Source organism: Semicossyphus pulcher, unplaced genomic scaffold (assembly GCF_022749685.1).
Source record: "Semicossyphus pulcher isolate SPU_LCO1_2020_fin unplaced genomic scaffold, fSemPul1.0.p SCAF_22, whole genome shotgun sequence".
NCBI classification, from domain to species: domain Eukaryota; kingdom Metazoa; phylum Chordata; class Actinopteri; order Labriformes; family Labridae; genus Semicossyphus; species Semicossyphus pulcher.
In genome coordinates, this window is record NW_027211696.1 from 17,938 (window position 1) to 39,448 (window position 21,511).

A 21,511-nucleotide genomic window follows, 5' to 3' on the forward strand; every position below is an offset into this window, starting at 1 on the left:
ACATATCCCAACATTCTAGACCATGACATCACTAGTTACTTGTCATTAGTAGTCACTACAGCATGCATCAAATATACCTCAACATTCTAGACCATGACATCACAAAGTACTGGTCATTAGTAGTCCCTACAGCATGTATCAAAGGTACTCCAACATTCTAGACCATGACATCACAAAGTACTTGTCATTAGTAGTCCTTACAGCATGCATTAAATGTATCCCAACATTCTAGACCATGACATCACAAAGCAATATCATTAGTAATCCCTACAGCATGCATGAAACATGTCCCAACATTCTAGACCATGACATCACTAGTTACTTGTCAATAGTAGTCACTATAGCATGCATCAAATGTACCTCAACATTCTAGACCATGACATCACAAAGTACTAGTCATTAGTAGTCCCTACAGCATGTATCAAAGGTACTCCAATATTCTAGACCATGACATCACAAAGTACTTGTCATTAGTAGTCCCTACAGCATGCATCAAAGGACTCCAGCATTCTAGACCATGACCTCACAAGGTACTGGTCATTAGAAATCTCTACATTATGCATCAGATGTATCCCAACATTCTAGACCATGACATCACAAAGCAAAACCATAAGTATTCCCTACAGCATGCACAAAATGTACCCCAACATTCTAGAGCATGACATCACATTGTACTCGTCAGTAGTAGTCCCTACAGCATGCATCAAATGTATCCCAACATTCTAGACCATGACATCACAAAGTCACATCATTATGAGGCACTGCAGCATGCATCGAATGTATCCCAACATTCTAGAGCATGACATCACAAAGTAGTTGTCATTAGTAGTCCCTGCGTCATGCATCAAAGGTACTCCGACATTCTAGACCATGACATCACAATGATATATCATTAGGAGTCACTACAGAATGCATCAAAGGACTCCAACTTTCTAGACCATGATCTCACAAAGTACTTGTCATTAGTAGTCCCTACAGCATGCACCAAATGTACCCCAACATTCCAGAGCATGACATCACTAAGTGATATCATACGTAGTCACTACAGCATGCATCAAATGTATCCCAACATTCTAGACCATGACATCATAAAATTATATCATTAATTGTCCCTAGAGCATGTATCAAAGGTACTCCAACATTCTAGACCATGACCTCACAAAGTACTTGTCATTAGTAGTCCCTGCAGCTTGCACAAAATGTACCCCAACATTCTAGAGCGTAGTCCCTAAAGCATGCATTAAATGTATCCCAACATTTTAGACCATGACATCACAAAGTACTTGTCATTCGTAGTCCCTACAGCATGCATCAAAGGTATCCAGACATTCTAGACCGTGACATCACAAAGTACTTGTGATTAGTAGTCCCTACAGCATGCATCAAATGTATCCCAACATTCTAGAAGATGACCTCACAAAGTACTTGTCATTATTATTCCCTACATCATGCTTCAAAGGTACTCCAACATTCTAGACCATGACCTCACAAAGTACTTGTCATTAGTAATCCCTGCAGCTTGCACAAAATGTACCCCAACATTCTAGAGCGTAGTCCCTAAAGCATGCATCAAATGTATCCCAACGTTTTAGACCATGACATCACAAAGTACTTCTCATTATTATTCCCTACATCATGCTTCAAAGGTACTCCAACATTCTAGACCATGACCTCACAAAGTACTTGTCATTAGAAGTCCCTACAGCATGTATCAAAGGTACTCCAACATTCTAGACCATGACATCACAAAGTACTTGTCATTAGTAGTCCTTACAGCATGCATTAAATGTTTCCCAACATTCTAGACCATGACATCACAAAGCAATATCATTAGTAATCCCTACAGCATGCATGAAACATGTCCTCCAATATTCTAGACCATGACATCACAAAGTACTTGTCATTAGTAGTCCCTACAGCATGCATCAAAGGACTCCAGCATTCTAGACCATGACCTCACAAAGTACTGGTCATTAGTAGTCCCTACAGCATGTATCAAAGGTACTCCAACATTCTAGACCATGACATCACAAAGTGACATCATTAGGAGGCACTGCAGCATGCATCGAATGTATCCCAACATTCTAGAGCATGAAATCACAAAGTAGTTGTCATTAGTAGTCCCTACATCATGCATCAAAGGTACTCCAACATTCTAGACCATCACATCACAAAGAGATATCATTAGGAGTAACTACAGCATGCATCAATGGACTCCAACATTCTAGACCATGGCCTCACACAGTACTTGTCATTAGAAGTCTCTACTGTATGCATCAGATGTATCTCAACATTCCAGAACATGACATCACAACGTAATATCATTAATAGTCCCTACAGCATGCATCAAATGTATCCCAATATTCTAGACCATGACATCACAAAGCAATATCATTACTAGTCGCTACAGCATGCATCGAACATATCCCAACATTCTAGAGCATGACATCACAAGTTACTTGTCATTCGTAGTCCCTACAGCATGTATTAAAGGTACTCCAACATTCTAGACCATGACATCACAAAGTACTTGTGATGAGTAGTCCCTACAGCATGCACCAAATGTACCCCAACATTCCAGAGCATGACATCACAAAGTGATATCATGCGTAGTCACTACAGCATGTATCAAATGTACTCCAACATTCTAGACCATGACCTCACAAAGTACTAGTCATTAGTAGTCCCTAAAGCATGTATCAAAGGTACTCCAACATTCTAGACCATGACATCACAAAGTACTTGTCATTAGAAATCTCTACATTATGCATCAGATGTATCCCAACATTCTAGACCATGACATCACAAAGCAAAACCATAAGTATTCCCTACAGCATGCATCAAACATATCCCAACATTCTAGACCATGACATCACAAGTTACTTGTCATTAAAAGTACCTACAATATGCTTCAGATGTACCCCAATATTCCAGAGCATTACATCATAAAATGAAATCATTAGTAGTCCCCACAGCATGCATAAAATGTACTCCAACATTCTAGACCATGACCTCACAAAGTACTTGTCATTAGTAGTCCTTACAGCATGAATCAAAGGTACTCCAACATTCTAGACCATGACCTCACAAAGTACTTGTCATTAGAAGTCTCTACTGTATGCATCAGATGTATCTCAACATTCCAGAGCATGACATCACAACGTAATATCATTAGTAGTCCCTACAGCATGCATCAAACATATCCCAACATTCTAGACCATGACATCACAAGTTACTTGTCTTTAGTAGTCTCCACAGCATGCATCAAATGTACCTCAACATTCTAGACCATGACATCACAAAGTACTGGTCAATAGTAGTCCCTACAGCATGTATCAAAGGTACTCCATCATTCTAGACCATGACATCACAAAGTACTTGTCATTCGTAGTCCCTACAGCATACATCAAAGGTACCCCAACGTTCTAGAGCATGACATCACAAAGTACTTGTGATGAGTAGTCCCTACAGCATGCACCAAATGTACCCCAACATTCCAGAGCATGACATCACAAAGTAAAATTATTAATAGTCTCTACATCATGCATCAAAGGTACCCCAACATTCTAGAGCATGACATCACAAAGTACTTGTCATTAGTAGTCCCTACATCATGCATCAAAGGTACTCCAACATTCCAGAGCATGACATCACAAAGTGATATCATGCGTAGTCACTACAGCATGCATGAAATGTATCCCAACATTCTAGACCATGACATCACAAAGTGATATCATGCGTAGTCCCTACAGCATGCATCATATGTATCCCAACATTCTAGACCATGACATCACAAAGTACTTGTCATTATTATTCCCTACATCATGCATCAAATGTACTCCAACATTCTAGACCATGACCTCACAAAGTACTTGTCATTAGTTGTCCCTACAGCATGCACCAAATGTATTCCAACAATCCAGAGCATGACATCACAAAGTGATATCATGGGTAGTCCCTACAGCATGCATCGAATGTATCCCAACATTCTAGAGCATGACATCACAAAGTGACATCATTAGGAGGCACTGCAGCATGCATCCAATGTAGCCCAACATTCTAGACCATGACATCACAAAGTGACATCATTAGGAGGCACTGCAGCATGCATCGAATGTATCCCAAAATTCTAAGGCATGACATCACAATATACTTGTCAGTAGTAGTCCCTACAGCATGCATCAAATGTATCCCAACATTCTAGACCATAACATCACAAAGTGACATCATTAGGAGGCACTGGAGCATGCATCGAATGTATCCCAACATTCTAGAGCATGACATCACAAAGTACTTGTCATTAGTAGTCCCTACATCATGCATCAAAGGAACTCCAACATTCTAGACCATGACATCACAAAGAGATATCATTCGGAGTCATTACAGCATGCATCAAAGGTACTCCAACATTCTAGACCATGACATCACAAAGTACCTGTCATTAGTTGTCCCTTGTCCCTACAGCATGCACCAAATGTATCCCAACATTCCAGAGCATGACATCACAAAGTGACATCATTAGGAGGCACTGCAGCATGCAACGAATGTATCCCAACATTCTAGAGCATGACATCACAAAGTGTAATGCCTAGGGTGTAATATAAGGACATTGAAAGTGATTGTCAAGTGTGAAAAAAAATGTTTCAGCATCTCTGTAGCCGACGACAACACAAAAGTACTTTTCATTAATAGTAACGACAGCATGCATCAAAAGTACTCCAACTTTCTAGACTATGACATCTTGAAATGATATCACTCGTAGTCACTACAACATGCATTAAAGGTATCCTCTCTACAGCATGCATCAAATGTATCCCAACATTCTAGACCATGACATCACAAAGTAATATCATTAATAGTCCCTACAGCATGCATCAAACGTATCCCAACATTCTAGACCATGTCATCACAAAGTAGTTTTCATTAGAAGACTCTACAGTATGCATTACATGTATCCAAACATTCCAGAGAATCACATCATAAAATGATATCATTAGTAGTCACTACAGCATCCATCAAAAGTATCTCAACATTCTAGAGCATGACATCACAAAGTAATATCATTAATAGTCCCTACAGCATGCATCAAACGTATCCCAACATTCTAGGCCATGACATCACAATGTACTTGTCAGTAGTAGTCCCTACAGCATGCATCAAATGTATCCCAACATTCTAGACCATGACATCACAAAGTGACATCATTAGGAGGCACTGCAGCATGCATCGAATGTATCCCAACATTCTAGAGCATGACATCACAAAGTACTTGTCATTAGTAGTCCCTACATCATGCATCAAAGGTACTCCAACATTCTAGGCCATGACCTCACAAAGTATTTGTCATTAGTAGTCCGAACAGCATGCACCAAATGTATCCCAACATTCTAGACCATGACATCACAAAGAGATATCATTAGGAGTCAATACAGCATGCATTAAATTATCTCAACATTCCAGTGCATGACATCACAACGTACTTATCATTAGTAGTCCCTACAGCATGCATCAAAGGTACCCCAACATTCCAGAGCATGACATCACAAAGTGATATCTTGCGTAGTCCCTACAGCATGCATCAAATGTATCCCAACATTCTAGACCATGACCTCACAAAGTACTTGTCATTATTATTCCCTACATCATGCTTCAAAGGTACTCCAACATTGTAGACCATGACCTCACAAAGTACTTGTTATTAGTAGTCCCTACAGCTTGCACAAAATGTACCCCAACATTCTAGAGCATGACATCACAAAGTACTTGTCAGTAGTAGTCCCTACATCATGCATCAAAAGTACTCCAACATTCTAGACCATGACATCACAAAGAGAAAACATTAGGAGTCACTAACGCATGTATTAAACTATCTCAACATTCCAGAGCATGACATCACAACGTACTGATCATTAGTAGTCCCTACAGCATGCACCAAATGTACCCCAACATTCCAGAGCATGACATCACAAAGTGATATCATGCGTAGTCACTACAGCATGCATCAAATGTATCCCAACATTCTAGGCCATGACATCACAAAGCAATACCATAAGTACTCCCTACAGCACGCATCAAAGGTACTCCAACATTCTAGACCATGACATCACAAAGAGATATCATTAGGAGTCACTACAGCATGCATCAAATGTGTCCCAACATTCTAGACCATGACATCACAAAGTACTTGTCATTAGAAATCTCTAAAGTATGCATCAGATGTATCCCCACATTCCAGAGCATTACATCATATAATGAAATCATTAGTAGTCACTACAGCATGTATTAAACTATCTCAACATTCCAGAGCATGACATCACAACATACTTATCATTAGTAGTCCCTACAGCATGCATCAAATGTACTCCAACATTCTAGACCATTACCTCACAAAGTACTTGTCATTAGTAGTCCCTACAGCATGCATCAAAGTTACTCCAACATTTTAGGCCATGACCTCGCAAAGTACTGGTCATTAGTAGTCCCTACAGCATGTATCAGAGGTACTCCAACATTCAAGCCCATGACATCACAAAGTACTTGTCATTAGTAGTCCCCACATCATGCATCAAAGGACTCCAGCATTCTAGACCATGACCTCACAAAGTACTGGTCATTAGTAGTCCCTACAGCATGTATCAAAGGTACTCCAACATTCAAGACCATGACATCACAAAGTGACATCATTAGGAGGCACTGCAGCATGCAACGAATGTATCCCAACATTCTAGACCATGACATCACTAAATACTTCTCATTAGAAATCTCTACAGTATGCATCAGATGTATCCCAACATTCTAGAGCATGACATCATAAAGTAAAATAATTAATAGTCTCTACAGCATGCATCAAATGTATCCCAACATTCTAGACCATGACATCACAAAGCAATACCATAAGTAGTCCCTACAGCACACATCAAAGGTACTCCAACATTCAAGACTATGACCCCACAAAGTACTTGTCATTAGTTGTCCCTACAGCATGCACAAAATGTACCCCAACATTCTAGAGCATGACATCAAAATGTACTTGTCAGTAGTAGTCCCTACATCATGCATCAAAGGTACTCCAACATTCTAGACCATGACATCACAAAGAGATATCATTAGGAGTCAATACAGCATGCATTAAATTATTTCAACATTCCAGTGCATGACATCACAACGTACTTATCATTAGTAGTCCCTACAGCATGCATCAAATGTATCCCAACATTCCAGAGCATGACATCACAACGTGATATAATGCGTAGTCCCTACAGCATGCATCAAATGTATCCCAACATTCTAGACCATGACCTCACAAAGAACTTGTCATTATTATTCCCTACATCATGCTTCAAAGGTACTCCAACATTCTAGACCATGACCTCACAAAGTACTTGTCATTAGAAGTCTCTACTGTATGCATCAGATGTACCTTAACATTCTAGAGCATGACATCACAAAGTACTGGTCATTAGTAGTCCCTACAGCATGTATCAAAGGTACTCCAAAATTTTAGACCATGACATCACAAGTTACCTGTCATTAGTAGTCACTAAAGCATGCATCAAATGTAACTTAACATTCTAGACCATGACATCACAAAGCAATACCATGAGTACTCCCTACATCACGCATCAAAGGTACTCCAACATTCTAGACCATGACCTCACAAAGTACTTGTCATTAGTTGTCCCTACAGCATGCACAAAATGTACCCCAACATTCTAGAGCATGACATCACAATGTACTTGTCAGTAGTAGTCCCTACATCATGCATCAAAGGTACTCCAACATTCTAGACCATGACATCACAAAGAGATATCATTAGGAGTCACTACAGCATGCATCAAATGTGTCCCAACATTCTAGACCATGACATCACAAAGTACTTGTCATTAGAAATCTCTAAAGTATGCATCAGATGTATCCCCACATTCCAGAGCATTACATAATATAATGAAATCATTAGTAGTCACTACAGCATGTATTAAACTATCTCAACATTCCAGACCATGACATCACAACGTACTTATCATTAGTAGTCCCTACAGCATGCATCAAATGTACTCCAACAATCTAGACCATTACCTCACAAAGTACTTGTCATTAGTAGTCCCTACAGCATGTATCAAAGGTACTCCAACATTTTAGGCCATGACCTCGCAAAGTACTGGTCATTAGTAGTCCCTACAGCATGTATCAGAGGTACTCCAACATTCAAGCCCATGACATCACAAAGTACTTGTCATTAGTAGTGCCCACATCATGCATCAAAGGACTCCAGCATTCTAGACCATGACCTCACAAAGTACTGGTCATTAGTAGTCCCTACAGCATGTATCAAAGGTACTCCGACATTCAAGACCATGACATCACAAAGTGACATCATTAGGAGGCACTGCAGCATGCAACGAATGTATCCCAACATTCTAGAGCATGACATTACAAAGTATTTGTCATTAGTAGTCCCTACATCATGCATCAAAGGCACCCCAACATTCTAGACCATGACATCACAAAGAGATATCATTAGGAGTCACTACAGCATGTATTAAACTATCTCAACATTCCAGAGCATGACATCACAACGTACTTATCATTAGTAGTCCTTACAGCATGCATCAAATGTACTCCAACATTCTAGACCATGACCTCACAAAGTACTTGTCATTAGTATTCCCTACAGCATGCATCAAAGGTACTCCAACATTCTAGGCCATGACCTTGCAAAGTACTTGTCATTAGTAGTCCCTACAGCATGCACCAAATGTATCCCAACATTCCAGAGCATGAAATCACAAAGTGATATCATGCGTAGTCCCTACAGCATGCATCAAATGTATCCCAACATTCTAGACCATGACATTACAAAGTGACATCATTAGGAGGCACTGCAGCATGCATCGAATGTATCCCAACATTCTCGAGCATGACATCACAAAGTACTTGTCATTAGTAGTCCCTACATCATGCATCACAGGTACTCCAACATTCTAGACCATGACACCTTGAAATGATGTAACTAGTAGTCACTACCACATGCATTAACTGTATCCCAACATTCTAGACCATGACATCTTGAAATGATATAACTAGTAGTCACTACAACATGCATTAAAGGTACTCCAACATTCTAGACCATGACCTCACAAAGTACTTGTCATTAGTAGTTCCTACAGCATGCACCAAATGTACCCCAACAATCTAGAGCATGACATCACAATGTTCTTGTCAGTAGTAGTCCCTACAGCATGCATCGAATGTATCCCAACATTCTAGAGCATGACATCACAAAGTACTTGTAATTAGTAGTCCCTACATCATGCATCAAAGGTACTCCAACATTCTAGACCATGACATCATAAAGTACTTGTCATTAGAAGTCTCTACAGTATGCATCAGATGTATCCCAACATTCCAGAGCATGACATCACAACGTAATATAATTAATAATCCCTACAGCATGCATCAAATGTATCCCAACATTCAAGACCATGACATCACAAAGTACTTGTGATTAGTAGTCCCTACAGCATGCATCAAAGGTACTCCAACATTCTAGACCATGACATCACAAAGAGATATCATTAGGAGTCACTACAGCATGTGTTAAACTATCTCAACATTCCAGAGCATGACATCACAACGTACTTATCATTAGTAGTCCCTACATCATGCATGAAAGGTACCCCAACATTCTAGACCATGACGTCACAAAGTACTTGTCATTATTATTCCCTACATCATGCTTCAAAGGTACTCCCACATTCTAGACCATGACATCACAAAGTACTTGTGATAAGTAGTCCCTACAGCATGCACCAAATGTACCCCAACATTCCAGAGCATGACATCACAAAGTGATATCATGCGTAGTCACTACAGCATGCATCAAATGTGTCCCAACATTCTAGACCATGACATCACAAAGTACTTGTCATTAGAAATCTCTACAGTATGCATCAGATGTATTCCAGCATTCTAGACCATTACATCAAAAAGAGATATCATTAGGAGTCACTACAGCATGTATTAAACTATCTCAACATTCCAGAGCATGACATCACAACGTACTTATCATCAGTAGTCCCTACAGCATGCATCAAATGTACTCCAACATTCTAGACCATGACCTCACAAAGTACTTGTCATTAGTAGTCCCTACAGCTTGCACAAAATATACCCCAACATTCTAGAGCATGACATCACAATGTACTTGTCAGTAGTAGTCCCTACAGCATGCATCAAATGTATCCCAAAATTCTAGACCATGACATCATAAAGTGATATCATGCGTAGCCACTACAGCATGCATCAAATGTATCCCAACATTCTAGACCATGACATCACAAAGTACTTGTCAATAGAAATCTCTACAGTATGCATCAGATGTATCCCAACATTCTAGAGCATGACATCACAACGTAAAACAATTAATAGTCTCTACAGCATGCATCAGATGTATCCTAACATTCTAGAGCATGACATCACAAAGTAAAATAATTAATGGTCCCTTCAGCATGCATCAAAGGTACTCCAACATTCTAGACCATGACCTCACAAAGTACTTGTCATTGGAAGTCCTCATAGCATGCACCAAATTTATCCCAACATTCCAGAGCATGACATCACAAAGTGATAACATTCGTAGTCCCTACAGCATGCATCAAATGTATCCTAACATTCTAGACCATGACATCACAAAGTACTTGTCATTATTATTCCCTACATCATGCATCAAAGGTACTCCAACATTTTAGGCCATGAACTCACAAAGTACTTGTCATTAGTAGTTCCTACAGCATGCACCAAATGTACCCCAACAATCTAGAGCATGACATCACAATGTTCTTGTCAGTAGTAGTCCCTACAGCATGCATCGAATGTATCCCAACATTCTAGAGCATGACATCACAAAGTACTTGTAATTAGTAGTCCCTACATCATGCATCAAAGGTACTCCAACATTCTAGACCATGACATCATAAAGTACTTGTCATTAGAAGTCTCTACAGTATGCATCAGATGTATCCCAACATTCCAGAGCATGACATCACAACGTAATATAATTAATAATCCCTACAGCATGCATCAAATGTATCCCAACATTCAAGACCATGACATCACAAAGTACTTGTGATTAGTAGTCCCTACAGCATGCATCAAAGGTACTCCAACATTCTAGACCATGACATCACAAAGAGATATCATTAGGAGTCACTACAGCATGTGTTAAACTATCTCAACATTCCAGAGCATGACATCACAACGTACTTATCATTAGTAGTCCCTACATCATGCATGAAAGGTACCCCAACATTCTAGAGCATGACGTCACAAAGTACTTGTCATTATTATTCCCTACATCATGCTTCAAAGGTACTCCCACATTCTAGACCATGACATCACAAAGTACTTGTGATAAGTAGTCCCTACAGCATGCACCAAATGTACCCCAACATTCCAGAGCATGACATCACAAAGTGATATCATGCGTAGTCACTACAGCATGCATCAAATGTGTCCCAACATTCTAGACCATGACATCACAAAGTACTTGTCATTAGAAATCTCTACAGTATGCATCAGATGTATTCCAGCATTCTAGACCATTACATCAAAAAGAGATATCATTAGGAGTCACTACAGCATGTATTAAACTATCTCAACATTCCAGAGCATGACATCACAACGTACTTATCATCAGTAGTCCCTACAGCATGCATCAAATGTACTCCAACATTCTAGACCATGACCTCACAAAGTACTTGTCATTAGTAGTCCCTACAGCTTGCACAAAATATACCCCAACATTCTAGAGCATGACATCACAATGTACTTGTCAGTAGTAGTCCCTACAGCATGCATCAAATGTATCCCAAAATTCTAGACCATGACATCATAAAGTGATATCATGCGTAGCCACTACAGCATGCATCAAATGTATCCCAACATTCTAGACCATGACATCACAAAGTACTTGTCAATAGAAATCTCTACAGTATGCATCAGATGTATCCCAACATTCTAGAGCATGACATCACAACGTAAAATAATTAATAGTCTCTACAGCATGCATCAGATGTATCCTAACATTCTAGAGCATGACATCACAAAGTAAAATAATTAATGGTCCCTTCAGCATGCATCAAAGGTACTCCAACATTCTAGACCATGACCTCACAAAGTACTTGTCATTGGAAGTCCTCATAGCATGCACCAAATTTATCCCAACATTCCAGAGCATGACATCACAAAGTGATAACATTCGTAGTCCCTACAGCATGCATCAAATGTATCCTAACATTCTAGACCATGACATCACAAAGTACTTGTCATTATTATTCCCTACATCATGCATCAAAGGTACTCCAACATTTTAGGCCATGAACTCGCAAAGTACTGGTCATTAGTAGTCCCTACAGCATGTATCAGAGGTACTCCAACATTCAAGACCATGACATCACAAAGTGACATTAGGAGGCACTGCAGCATGCATCGAATGTATCCCAACATTCTAAGGCATGACATCACAAAGTACTTGTGATGAGTAGTCCCTACAGCATGCACCAAATGTATCCCAACATTCCAGAGCATTACATCACAAAGTGATATCATGCGTAGTCACTACAGCATGCATCACGTGTCCCAACATTCTAGAGCATGACATCACAAAGTACTTGTCATCAAAAATCTCTACAGTGTGCATCAGATGTATTCCAGCAATCTAGACCATGACATCACAAAGAGATATCATTAGGAGTCACTACAGCATGTATTAAACTATCTCAACATTCCAGAGCATGACATCACAACGTACTTATCATTAGTAGTCCCTACAGCATGCATCAAATGTACTCCAACATTCTCGACCATGACATCACAATGTACTTGTCAGTAGTAGTCCCTACAGCATGCATCAAATGTATCCCAACATTATAGACCATGACATCACAAAGTACTTGTCATTATTATTCCCTACATCATGCTTCAAAGGTACTCCAACATTCTAGACCATGACCTCACAAAGTACTTGTCATTAGTAGTCCCTACAGCATGCATCAAATGTACCCCAACATTCTAGAGCATGACATCACAATGTACTTGTCAGTAGTAGTCCCTACAGCTTGCGCAAAATGTACCCCAACATTCTAGAGCATGATATCACAATGTACTTGTCAGTAGTAGTCCCTACAGCATGCATCAAATGTATCCCAACATTCTAAACCATGAGATCACAAAGTGACATCATTAGGAGGCACTGCAGCATGCATCGAATGTATCCCAACATTCTAGAGCATGACATCACAAAGTACTTGTCATTAGTAGTCCCTACATCATGCATCAAAGGTACTCCAAAATTCTAGACCATGACATCACAAAGAGATATCATTAGGAGACACTACAGCATGCATCAAAAGACTCCAACTTTCTAGACCATGATCTCACAAAGTACTTGTCATTAGAAGTCTCTACAGTATGCATCAGATGTATCCCCACATTCCAGAGAATTACATCATATAATGAAATCATTAGTAGTCACTACAGCATGTATTAAACTATCTCAACATTCCAGAGCATTACATCACAACGTACTTATCATTAGTAGTCCCTACAGCATGCATCAAATGTACTCCAACATTCTAGACCATGACCTCACAAAGTACTTGTCATTAGTAGTCCCTACAGCATGCATCAAAGGTACTCCTCCAACATTTTAGGCCATGAACTCGCAAAGTACTGGTCATTAGTAGTCCCTACAGCATGTATCAGAGGTACTCCAACATTCAAGCCCATGACATCACAAAGTACTTCTCATTAGTAGTCCCCACATCATGCATGAAAGGACTCCAGCATTCTAGACCATGACCTCACAAAGTACTGGTCATTAGTAGTCCCTACAGCATGTATCAAAGGTACTCCAACATTCAAGACCATGACATCACAAAGTGACATTAGGAGGCACTGCAGCATGCATCGAATGCATCCCAACATTCTAAGGCATGACATCACAAAGTACTTGTGATGAGTAGTCCCTACAGCATGCACCAAATGTATCCCAACATTCCAGAGCATTACATCACAAAGTGATATCATCCGTAGTCACTACAGCATGCATCACATGTGTCCCAACATTCTAGAGCATGACATCACAAAGTACTTGTCATCAGAAATCTCTACAGTGTGCATCAGATGTATTCCAGCATTCTAGACAATGACATCACAAAGAGATATCATTTGGAGTCACTACAGCATGTATTAAACTATCTCAACATTCCAGAGCATGACATCACAAAGTACTTATCATTAGTAGTCCCTACAGCATGCATCAAATGTACTCCAACATTCTAGACCATGACATCACAATGTACTTGTCAGTAGTAGTCCCTACAGCATGCATCAAAGGTACTTCAACATTCTAGGCCATGACCTCACAAAGTACTGGTCATTAGTAGTTCCTACAGCATGCATCAAAGGTACTCCAACATCCTAGACCATGACCTTCCAAAGTACTGGTCACTGGTAGTCCCTACATCATGCATCAAAGGACTCCAGCATTCTAGACCATGAACTCACAAAGTACTGGTCATTAGTAGTCCCTACAGCATGTATCAAAGGTACTCCAACATTCTAGACCATGACATCACAAAGTACTTGTCATTAGAAATCTCTACAGTATGCATCAGATGTATCCCAACATTCTAGAGCATGACATCACAAAGTACTTGTCATTAGTAGTCCCTACATCATGCATCAAAGGTACTCCAACATTCCAGAGCATGACATCACAAAGTGATATCATGCGTTGTCACTACAGCATGCATCAAATGTATCCCAACATTCTAGACCATGACATCACAAAGTACTTGTCATTAGTAGTCCCTACATCATGCATCAAAGGTACTCCAACATTCCAGAGCATGACATCACAAAGTGATATCATGCGTTGTCACTACAGCATGCATCAAATGTATCCCAACATTCTAGACCATGACATCACAAAGTGATATCATGCGTAGTCCCTACAGCATGCATCAAATGTATCCCAACATTCTAGACCATGACATCACAAAGTACTTGTCATTATTATTCCCTACATCATGCTTCAAAGGTACTCCAACATTCCAGAGCATGACATCACAAAGTGATAATATGCGTAGTCACTACAGCATGCATCAAAAGTAACTCAACATTCTAGGCCATGACCTCACACAGTACTGGTCATCATTAGTCCCTACAGCATGTATCAATGATACTCCAACATTCTAGACCATGACATCACAAAGTATTTGTCATTAGTAGTCCCTACAGCATGTATAAAAGGACTCCAACATTCCAGACCATGACTTCACAAAGTACTTGTCATTAGTAGTCCCTACAGCATGCATCAAATGTATCCCAAAATTCTAGACCATGACATGACAAAGTACTTGTCATTAGAAGTCTCTACAGTATGCTTCAGATGTATCCCAACATTCTAGAGCATGACATCACAAAGTGTAATGCCTAGGGTGTAATATAAGGACATTGAAAGTGATTGTCAAGTGTGAAAAAAAATGTTTCAGCATCTCTGTAGCCGACCACAACACAAAAGTACTTTTCATTAATAGTAACGACAGCATGCATCAAAGGTACTCCAACTTTCTAGACTATGACATCTTGAAATGATATAACTCGTAGTCACTACAACATGCATTAAAGGTATCCTCTCTACAGCATGCATCAAATGTATCCCAACATTCTAGACCATGACATCACAAAGTGATATCATGCGTAGTCACTACAGCATGCATCAAATGTATCCCAACGTTCTAGACCATGACATCACAAAGTACTTGTCATTAGAAGTACCTACAATATGCATCAGATGTATCCCAATATTCCAGAGCATTACATCAAAAAATGAAATCATTATTAGTCACTAAAGCATGCATTAAAGTATCTCAACATTCCAGAGCATGACATTACAACATACTTGTCATTAGTAGTCCCTAAAGCATGCATCAAATGTACCCCAACATTCTAGAGCATGACATCACAAAGTAATATCATTAATAGTCTCTACAGCATGCATCAAACGTATCCCAACATTCTAGGCCTTGACATCACAAAGTAGTTTTCATTAGAAGACTCTACAGTATGCATTACATGTATCCAAACATTCCAGAGAATCACATTATAAAATGATATCATTAGTAGTCACTACAGCATCCATCAAAAGTATCTCAACATTCTAGAGCATGACATCACAAAGTAATATCATTAATAGTCCCTACAGCATGCATCAAACGTATCCCAACATTCTAGGCCATGACATCACAATGGACTTGTCAGTAGTAGTCCCTACAGCATGCATCAAATGTATCCCAACATTCTAGACCATGACATCACAATGTGACATCATTAGGAGGCACTGCAGCATGCATCGAATGTATCCCAACATTCTAGAGCATGACATCACAAAGTACTTGTCATTAGTAGTCCCTACAGCATGCATCAAAGGTACTCCAACATTGTAGGCCATGACCTCATAAAGTACTGGTCATTAGTAGTCCCTACAGCATGTATCAAAGGTACTCCCACGTTCTAGACCATGACATCACAAAGTACTTGTCATTATTATTCCTTACATCATGCTTCAAAGGAACTCTAACATTCTAGACCATGACCTCACAAAGTACTTGTCATTAGTAGTCCCTACAGCTTGCACAAAATGTACCTCAACATTCTAGAGCATGACATCACAATGTACTTGTCAGTAGTAGTCCTTACAGCATGCATCAAATATATCCCAACATTCTAGACCATGACATCACAAAGTGACATCATTAGGAGGCACTGCAGCATTCATCGAATGTATCCCAACATTCTAGAGCATAACATCACAAAGTACTTGTCATTACTAGTCCCTACATCATGCATCAAAGGTACTACAACATTCTAGACCATGACATCACAAAGAGATATCATTAGGAGTCACTACAGCAGGCATCAAAGCCCTCCAACTTTCTAGACCATGATCTCACGAAGTACTTGTCATTAGTAGTCCCTACAGCATGCATCAAAGGTACCCCAACATTCTAAAGCATGACATCACAAAGTACTTGTCATTACTAGTCCCTACATCATGCATCAATGGTACTCCAACATTCTAGACCATGACATCACAAAGAGATATCATTAGGAGTCACTACAGCAGGCATCAAAGCACTCCAACTTTCTAGACCATTATCTCACGTAGTACTTGTCATTAGTAGTCACTACAGTATGCATCAAAGGACTCCAACTTTCTAGACCATGACATCACAAAGTACTTGTCATTAGTAGTCCCCACAGCATGTATCAAAGGTACTCCAACATTCTAGACCGTGGCATCACAAAGCAAAATCATAAGTAGTCCCTACAGCATGCATCAAAGGTACTCCAACATTCTAGACCATGACCTCACAAAGTACTTGTCATTCGTAGTCCATACAGAATGCACCAAATGTATCCCAACATTCCAGAGCATGACATCACAATGTGATATCATGCGTAGTCCCTACAGCATGCATCAAATGTATTCCAACATTCTAGACCATGACATCACAAAGTACTTGGCATTATTATTCCCTACATCATGCTTCAAAGGTACTCCAACATTCTAGACCAGGACCTCACAAAGTACTTGTCTTTAGTAGTCCCTACAGCTTTCACCAAATGTATCCCAACATTCTAGACCATGAAATCACAAAGTGATAACATGCGTAGTCCCTACAGCATGCATCAAATGTATCCCAACATTCTAGACCATGACATCACAAAGTGACATCATAAGTTGTCCCTACAGCATGCATCAAATGTATCCCAACATTCTAGACCATGACATCACAATGTACTTGTCAGTAGTAGTCCCAACAGCACGCATCAAATGTATCCCAACATTCTAGACCATGACATCACAAAATGACATCATTAGGAGGCACTGCAGCATGCATTAAACATATCCCAACATTCTAGACCATGACATCACAAGTTACTTGTCATTAGTAGTCCCTATAGCATGCATCAAACATATCCCAACATTCTAGACCATGACATCACAAAGCAATATCATTAGTAGTCCCTACAGCATGCATCAAACATATCCCAACATTCTAGACCATGACATCACAAGTTACTTGTCATTAGTAGTCACTACAGCATGCATCAAATGTACCTTAACATTCTAGAGCATGACATCACAAAGTACTTGTCATTATTATTCCCTACATCATGCTTCAAAGGTACTCCACAGTTCTAGAGCATGACATCACAATGTACTTGTCAGTAGTAGTCCCTACAACATCCATCAAATGTATCCCAACATTCCAGAGCATGACATCACAAAGTACTTGTCATTATTATTCCCTACATCATGCTTCAAAGGTACTCCAAAGTTCTAGAGCATGACATCACAATGTACTTGTCAGTAGTAGTCCCTACAACATCCATCAAATGTATCCCAACATTCTAGAGCATGACATCACAAAGTGACATCATTAGGAGGCACTGGAGCATGCATCGAATGTATCCCAACATTCTAGAGCATGACATCACAAAGTACTTGTCATTAGTAGTCCCTACATCATGCATCAAAGGTACTCCAACATTCTAGACTATGACCTCACAAAGTAATTGTCATTAGTTGTCCCTACAGCATGCACCAAATGTATCCCAACATTCCAGAGTATGACATCACAAAGTGATATCATGCGTAGTCCATACAGCATGCATCAAATGTATCCCAACATTCTAGACCATGACATCACAAAGTACTTGTCATTAGTAGTCCCTCCAGCATGCATCAATGGTATTCCAACATTCTAGACCATTACACCACAAAGTGACATCATTAGGAGGCACTGCAGCATGCATCGAATGTATCCCAACATTCTAGACCATGACATCACAAAGTACTTGTCATTATTATTCCCTACATCATGCTTCAAAGGTACTGCAACATTCTAGAGCATGACATCACAATGTACTTGTCAGTAGTAGTCCCTACAGCATGCATCAAATGGATTCCAACATTCTAGACCATGACCTCACAAAGTACTGGTCATTAGTAGTCCCTACATCATGCATCAAATGACTCCAGCATTCTAGACCATGACCTCACAAAGTACTGGTCATTAGTAGTCCCTACAGCATGTATCAAAGGTACTCCAACATTCTAGACCATGACATCACAAAGTACTTGTCATTAGTAGTCCCTACAGCATGCATCAATGGTACCCCAACATTCTAGACCATGACATCACAAAGTACTTGTGATGAGAAGTCCCGACAGCATGCACCAAATGTACCCCAACATTCCAGAGCATGGCATCACAAAGTGATATCATGCGTAGTCACTACAGCATGCATCAAATGTGTCCCAACATTCTAGACCATGACATCACAAAGTACTTGTCATTAGAAATCTCTACAGTTTGCATCAGATGTATCCCAACATTCTATAGCATGACATCACAAAGTAAAATAATTAATAGTCCCTACAGCATGCATCAAAGGTACTCCAACATTCTAGACCATGATCTCACAAAGTACTGGTCATGCGTATTCCCTACAGCATGCATCAAATGTATCCCAACATTCTAGACCATGGCATCACAAAGTACTTGTCAGTAGTAGTCCCTACAGCATGCATCAAATGTATCCCAACATTCTAGACCATGACATCACAAAGTGACATCATTAGTAGTCCCTACATCATGCATCAAAGGTACTCCAACATTCTAGACCATGACATCACAAAGAGATATCATTAGGGGTCACTACAGCATGCATCAAAGGGACTCCAACATCCTAGACCATGACCTCACAAAGTACTGGTCATTAGTAGTCCCTACAGCATGTATGTAAGGTACTCCAACATTCTATACCATGACATCACAAAGTACTTGTCATTATTATTCCCTACATCATGCTTCAAAGGTACTCCAACATTCTAGACCATGACCTCACAAAGTACTTGTGATTAGTAGTCCCTACAGCATGCACCAAATGTACCCCAACATTCCAGAGCATTACATCATAAAATTATGTCATTAGTAGTCAGTACAGCATGCATCAAAGGTACTCCAATATTCTAGACCATGACATCACAAAGTACTTGTCATTAGTAGTCTCTACAGCATGCATCAAAGGACTCCAGCATTCTAGACCATGACCTCATTAAATACTGGTCATTAGTAGTCCCTACATCATGCATCAAAGGTACTCCAACATTCTAGGCCATGACCTCACAAAGTACTGGTCATTAGTAGTCCCTACAGCATGCATCAAAGGACTCCAGCATTCTAGACCATGACCTCACAAAGTACTGATCATTAGTAGTCCCTACAGCATGTATCAAAGGTACTCCAACATTCTAGACCATGAAATCACAAAGAGATATCATTAGGAGTCACTACAGCATGCATCAAATGTACTCCAACAGTCTAGACCATGACCTCACAAAGTACTTGTCATTATTATTCCCTACATCATGCCTAAAAGCACTCAAAGTACTGGTCATTAGTAGTCCCTAAAGCATGTATCAAAGGTACTCCAACATTCTAGACCATGACATCACAAAGTACTTGTCATTAGTAGTCCCTACAGCATGCATCAAAGGTATCCCAACATTCAAGACCATGACATCACAAAGTACTTGTGATGAGTAGTCCCTACAGCATGCACCAAATGTACCCCAACATTCCAGAGCATGACATCACAAAGTGATATCATGCGTAGTCACTACAGCATGCATCAAATGTGTCCCAACATTCTAGACCATGACATCACAAAGTACTTGTCATTAGAAATCTCTACAGTATGCATCAGATGAATCCCAACATTCTAGAGCATGACATCACAAAGTAAAATAATTAATAGTCTCTACAGCTTGCATCAGATGTATCCCAACACTCTAGAGCATGACATCACAAAGTAAAATAATTAATAGTCCCTACAGCATGCATCAAAGGTACTCCAACATTCTAGACCATGACCTCACAAAGTACTTGTCATTAGTAGTCCCTACAGCATGCATCAAATGTACCTCAACATTCTAGACCATGATATCACAAAGTACTTGTCATTAGTAGTCCCTACAGCATGCATCAAAGGACTCCAGCATTCTAGACCATGACCTCACAAAGTACTGGTCATTAGTAGTCCCTACAGCATGTATCAAAGGTACTCCAACATTCTAGACAATGACATCACAAAGTACTTGTCATTAGTAGTCCCTACAGCATGCATCATAGGTACCCCAACATTCTAGAGCATGACATCACAAAGTACATGTGATGAGTAGTCTCTACAGCATGCACCAAATGTACCCCAACATTCCAGAGCATGACATCACAAAGTTATATCATGCATAGTCACTACAGCATGCATCAAAGGTACCCCAACATTCTAGAGCATGACATCACAAAGTTCTTGTGATGAGTAGTCCCTACAGCATGCATCAAATGTGTCCCAACATTCTAGACCATGACATCACAAA